This window comes from Citrus clementina, unplaced genomic scaffold, assembly GCF_000493195.1.
Source record: "Citrus clementina cultivar Clemenules unplaced genomic scaffold, Citrus_clementina_v1.0 scaffold_4, whole genome shotgun sequence".
Classification (NCBI taxonomy): Eukaryota; Viridiplantae; Streptophyta; class Magnoliopsida; order Sapindales; family Rutaceae; genus Citrus; species Citrus x clementina.
The window spans coordinates 12,065,983-12,072,516 of record NW_006262274.1 but is presented as its reverse complement, the minus strand read 5'-3'; the positions used below and the strand labels follow the sequence as shown (position 1 = coordinate 12,072,516).

Here is a 6,534-nt window from a genome sequence, read left to right as displayed (position 1 = left end):
TTTAGGGGCATTATAGTCATTTTACAATGAACGAGAGATCAGACGGTAAAACGGACATCACTTTTGAACTCAGGACGGTCGAAAACCTTAGAAGAAACATAAAAGGAAAAATGGCACTGTTCACATGTACGATACTGTCTACGTTACTGTTCACGACACTGTTCACATTGGCGGATCGATGACGTGGCATTGACCGATGATGTGGCATTGACTAATGAGGTGTTACGATCCTGTTGGACTAAAATTCTTATGTACTGTTGATGGTGACGTGGCAGCATATCAATGCACCAAAAATCTTGCGTACGGTACATGCATTACACAGGATTATTTTCAACCAAACTACATCACTGTTCAAGCCGGGTCAAACCGTGTTACTGTTCAAACTGCGTGGTCAAACCGCGTATTGTTGACTAATGACGTGGCGCAATCCTGAGCGTCCAAACTATTTTTCATCCGATGGCCATGATTTACTCAATGAATCTATAAAAAATGGGGCCTCCCCCCCTAATTTGATATCTCTGAATCTATTTTTGGACTCCATTTTCTGTAATTACTTCTCTATCTTTTATTTTCTACGTATTTTAATAAATCCCATTTAGCCCCTAGTTTAATTATGAGTAGCTAATTTTCTTTCAAGCTTGGGTTGAAGGTGAAGTCTCAACATGTGTCATGGGCTTTATTTGGTAAATTTATTTTCTCTTCCCCTCTAGTTTTTGTGAATGTTTTGACTTCTCGTCGACAAATAATAATAAGCTTGTCTAGATACCGCCCTGGTTTCACCAGCTCCCTAGTACAAGGTTATTATTATTTGGCACGATAAGCCCTTAGCACCATATTGATTAGAGTGTGGTTCATGAGGTGTGGATTCCCCCCTCATGATTTAATTGGCATTAATAAGAAATATTTAGCCCATGGTGCATGTTGATACGGATCCAGATACCCAAGTATATCAATTTAATAGATTTTCACTTTAATTTATTCTTGCCATCTTAATTCGAATTTTAGGATAATCCAAATCATTTTCACCACAAATCGAACCACCCATTTAGAAAATTAATTCTACACATAATTAAAATTCACCTCCTCGTGGGATCGACACTCGTCACCATTAATCTATACTACAATAGATGCGTGCACTTGCGAGTTCAATAAAATTTGCACAACAGTGGTTGTCTCCACAATGGGTTACCTCCCATTGAGCGCTTGATTTAAAGTCCTTCAGCCTGACCTTCTTTCACTGCTCAGTAGCTGGGTTCTTTAAAGAGTAAAACCTCCTTTGAATAATCTACCACTGGGTGTATGTAGTGCTTAACACTGTGTCCATTAAATTTAAATTCTTGACCTGTTTGTTCATTTAGAAGATCAACAGTCCCATGAGGATAAAATTTTAACAGCTTAAAAGGTCCAGACCATCGTGATTTTAGCTTCCCTAGAAATAATCTTAGTCTTGTATTATAGAGCAGTACTAATTGACCAGGGCTGAATTGCATGTTTTGAATATGCTTGTCGTGCTAGTGTTTTGTCATCTCTTTATAGATTCTTGCATTTTCAAATGAGAATAGCTGTAATTCATCAAGCTCACAAAGTTGAAGCTTCCTTTGCTCTGCTGCAGCATGAAATCCCAATTTAATTGCTTCAGTGCCTAGTGTGCTTTATGCTCTAGCTCTAGTGGCAAGTGACAAGACTTCCCATAAACAATTCAGTAAGGAGACATGCCAAGTGGAGTTTTGTATGATGTTCTGTAGGCCCATAGGGAGTCATGTAACCGCAAAGACCAATCCTTTCTTGTTGGGTTCACCACTTTTTTCTAAGATTTTTTTAATTTCTCTATTGGACACTTCAGCCTGACCATTGGATTGTGGGTGATATGTTGTTGCTACCTTGTGTCTGACTCCATATTTTACCATAGTTGCCGCAAATACTTTGTTGCAAAAATGAGTACCTTCATCACTAATAATTGCTCTAGGAGTGCCAAACCTAAAAAAAATATTTTTCTAAAGAAAAGCCACCACTATTTTAGCATCATTGGTAGGTAATGCTGCAGCTTCTACCCACTTGGAGATATAATCCACAGCAACAAGGATATATAAGTTCCTAAAGGATGGTGGAAAAGGTCCCATGAAATCTATTCCCCAGACATCAAAAACTTCCACTTCCAGAATGTTAGTCAATGGCATTTCATGTCTTTTAGTTATGTTCCCTGTCCTTTGACACCTGTCACAACATTTAACAAATTCATAAGCATCTTTAAAAATAGTAGGCCAGTAATAACCTGATTGCAGAACTTTAGCAGCTGTTCTGTGACCCCCAAAATGTCCTCCATATACTGCAGCATGGCATGACTTCAGTATGTAAGGAATTTCTCCTTCTGAAGCACATCTTCGTATTACTTGATCTGAGCATAACTTATATAAATGTGGGTCATCCCATTGATAACTTTTAACATCATGAAGAAATTTCTTTTTCTCCTAAAACTTCAGCTCAGGTGGTAGAAACCCACTTACTAAGTAGTTAGCAAAATCTGCATTCCATGGAGATCCTGACTGCTGCAACATATGTGCTTGCTGTACTACCAACAGCTGTTCATCAGAAAAAGTTTCAGTGATGTCCCTCCTTGTCAATGTACTTGTGTCTGCTTCCAGCCGCGACAGGTGGTCTGCTCCTTGATTCTCAGTCCCCTTTCTGTCTTTAATTTCCAGATCAAATTCCTGAAGTAATAAGATCCATATGATTAATCTTGGTTTGGCATCCTTCTTTGAAATTAAGTATTTGATGGCTGCATGGTCTGTGTATACACTCACTATAGTACCCACCAAGTAAGCTCTGAATTTATCAAAGGTAAATACTACTGCTAACAACTCTTTCTCTGTAGTGGTGTAATTGATTTGAGTTTGAGTAAGAGTTTTGTTTGCATAGTATATGGAGTGAAAAACCTTATCCTTTCTTTGCCCTAATATTGCTCCCACAGAATGGTCCCTAGCATCACACATCAATTCAAATGGTAGAGTCCAGTTTGGAGATATAACCACTGGTGTAGTGATCAGAGATTTCTTTAATTCTCCAAATGCTTGGAGACAATCTTTGTCAAAGTGAAAAGGCTTGTCATGTTCCAGCAATGAGCATAATGGTTTAGCTACCTTGGAAAAATTCTTAATGAATCTTCTGTAGAATCCAGCATGACCCAAAAAAATCCTAATACCCTTTATTGAAGTAAGGGGTGGCAGTTTATCTATTACTTCTATCTTGGCTTTGTCTACCTTAATGCCATTCTTGGACACCTTATGACCCAACACTATTCCTTCTTGCACTATGAAATGGCACTTTTCCCAATTGAGTACTAAGTTAGTCATCTCACATCCTTTAAGAACTTCTTCCAAGTTGTGTAAACAATCATTGTATGTCTCTCCAAAAACTGAGAAGTCATCCATGAAAACTTCTAAAGTCTACTATACCATATCAGAAAAAATAGACATCATACATCTCTGAAAAGTTGCTGGAGCATCGCACAAAGCAAAGGGCATTCTTCTGAAGGCAAATGCTCCATAAGGACAGGTAAATATAGTCTTCTCCTGATCCTCTGGAGCCATAGCAATTTAGTTTTAGCCTGAATACCCATCTAGGAAACAATAGTACTGTTTTTCAGTAAGTCTGTCCAACATCTGATCTATGAATAGGAGTGGGAAGTGATCCTTTCTTGTGGCTTTATTGAGCTTCCTGTAATCCATACATACTCTATATCCAGTCATTTTCCTTGTAGGAATAAGTTCATCCCTCTCATTAGTTATCACTGTTATCCCTCCTTTCTTTGGAACACATTGGACTGGGCTCACCCACGAACTGTCTAATATTGGATATATGATTCCAGCATCCAACCATTTGATGATTTCCTTTTTCACCACTTCTTTCATAATAGGGTTTAACCTTCTCTGATGCTCCTCCGAATTGTTGTGGCAATCTTCTAACAGAATTTTATGCATGCATATTGATGGGCTTATCCCTTTGATGTCTACCATAGTCCATTCAATTGCTCTTCTGTATCTTCCAAGCATATCTACTAAACTCTTCTCTTGACCTGCATTCAAGGTAGAGGAAATGATTATCGAGAGTGTGTTGTTTTGACCAAGATAAATATATTTCAAATGTGAGGGTAACAATTTTAATTCAAGACTAGGAGATGATTCAATAGATGGTAAAGTTGTTTTTACTTCACTGTCTGAAAGATTCAGATGCTCAATAAACCTATTATGTCTATCAGATTGCTTTCCTTCCGTCCAATCTATCTAGTTTACTGCAACATCTTCCTCTTCAAAACCTTCAAATGTGGTAGCTTTATTGATCTCATTACTGCAGCATCTGTCGCTTCTGTCTACTACAACAAAATCCACAACACTTAGGAAATTGCAATCTTCTAATTCATCAGGGTTCTTCATAGCCTCTAATACATTAAATGTCACTTGCTGATCATTCCCTCTCATGGCGAGTTCTCCTTTCTGCACATCTATCAGAGTCTTCTCAGTTACTAGAAAAGGTCTTCCAAGTATAATGGGTACCTCTTTATCAGCTTCAAAGTCTAGTACAATGAAGTCTACTGGGAAGATGAATTTGTCAACCTTCACCAATACATCCTCAATTTTTCCTTCAGGATATGCATGAGATCTGTTAGCTAATTATAGAGTGACTATTGTTGGTCTACATTCCCTACTCCCAGCTGCTTAAATACAGACAATGGCATCAGATTAATACTGGCTCCCAAGTCACAAAGTGCTCTGCCAGTGTACCTAGTTACTATAGAACAAGGTATTGTAAAACTTCTTAGATCCTTCACTTTTGTAGGAATCTTACTTTGGAGCATATGACTGCTTTCTTGTGTTAAAGCAACATTTTAAAATTCTCTCAGTCTTTTCTTTCGTGCCAATATATCTTTTAGAAATTTCACACAATTAGGCATTTGCTCCAAAGCTTCCACAAAAGGTATGTTGATGTGTAATTGCTTCAGCACTTCCAGGAATTTGTTGAACTGTTGTCTTGTTTTTGCTTCTGGAATCTCTATGGGAAAGGGGGTGGATGTCTAAACTGCTGGGTAACTTCAGGAAGTGCCAAACTCTGCTTGTTTGACTTGTTGTAGGTCGTGGCTACTGGTGTTGCAACTTCTTTTTCAGCATGTACTGGTTGAGTTCCTTCTGTAGTTGCTGTAGCTTGGCCCCTGTAACCAATGTCTTGATGGTTAGGTTGTTGTAACATGCTTCCATCTTGAGGTGGTTCTTGTGAGGAATTAAATTACATCCCCTTTTTAGTCACATCAACAGGGATATCAACATTCTTTCTAGATCTCAAATTAATTACTTTGCAGTGTTCTTTGCCCTCTCTCCTAGAGTCTTCTGTGTTACTAGGTAAGCTTCCTTGAGTCCTGCTACTCATTGTTGTGGCAAGTTGTCCCATTTGGTTTTCCAGGTTCCTCAAGGATACAGTTTGACTCTGCACAATTGCTTCATTGTTTGCAATGTATTCCTTAATCAGTGCTTCCAGTGAAGTGATTGGATCCTGACTAATATGTTTTTGCCCTTGACTCTGCTGATGAAAACCAGGTGGTTGAGTGTTCCTATTTTGTCCATTTAATGCTGGAGCATTTTGATTCTGACTGCTCTATGAAAAATTTAGGTATTGTTTCCATCCAGGGTTGTAAGTATTTGAATATGGGTTGTTTTTAAGCTGTCTATTGAAATTACCCACATAGTTTATTAATACTGGATTTCCAGGACAATTATCAAAGTCATGTTCTTCACTACAGTATACACAAGCAAGTTCAGCAACTTGCTTTACTACTGCTGGAGCAGATGTCATGGCTTTTACCATGTTAGTCAATAAGGTTACTTGAGCTGATAAGGTTGTAATTGCATCTATGTTATGTACCCCTGTTGTTCCTCTTGCTACTGGTTGCCTAGTTGATGGCCACTGATAATAATTATTGGCAATTCTCTCCAGAATTTCATAAGCTTCAGTGTAAGATTTGGATAACAGAGCTCCATTTGCTGAAGCATCCATCATTAATCTTGCACTCGAATTCAACCCATTGTAGAAAGTTTCCAATTGAATGCAACAAGGAATGCCATGATGAGGGCACATTCTGAGCAATTCTTTGAATCTTTCCCAAGCCTCATACAAACTCTCATCTTCAAGTTGATGGAAAGAAGTAATCTTATTCCGCAATTTTGCATTTTTTGTCGGTGGGAAATTTTCATTAGGAATTTATCAGCCAACTCATTCCATGTAGTGATGGAATCAGATGGTAACGAATTTAACCATGCTCTTGCTCAATCTCTTAAGGAATAAGGAAAAAACCTCAGTCTTAAAGCATCTTGTGTTGCTCCAGCAATCTTGAAAGCATCACTCACTTCCAAGAACAATTTAAGATGGAGATGAGGATTTTCATTTTTGGTAATCCATTGAATTGACCTATTGTTTGTAACATTTGAAACATCACTGGCTTCAATTCAAAGTTTGCGGCTTCTACTTCAGGTCTAATTATCCCAGGGT

The 6,534-nt window shown here is 38.2% G+C and overlaps 1 non-coding gene across 1 annotated transcript; it reads left to right on the top strand.

The window, feature by feature from the left end:
• The first annotated feature begins 6,103 nt into the window (after positions 1-6,103).
• LOC112099437 lies at positions 6,104-6,210 on the top strand. The gene has a single exon (XR_002906238.1). It is a non-coding gene; the product is annotated as a small nucleolar RNA R71 (small nucleolar RNA).
• Positions 6,211-6,534: the final 324 nt, after the last annotated feature.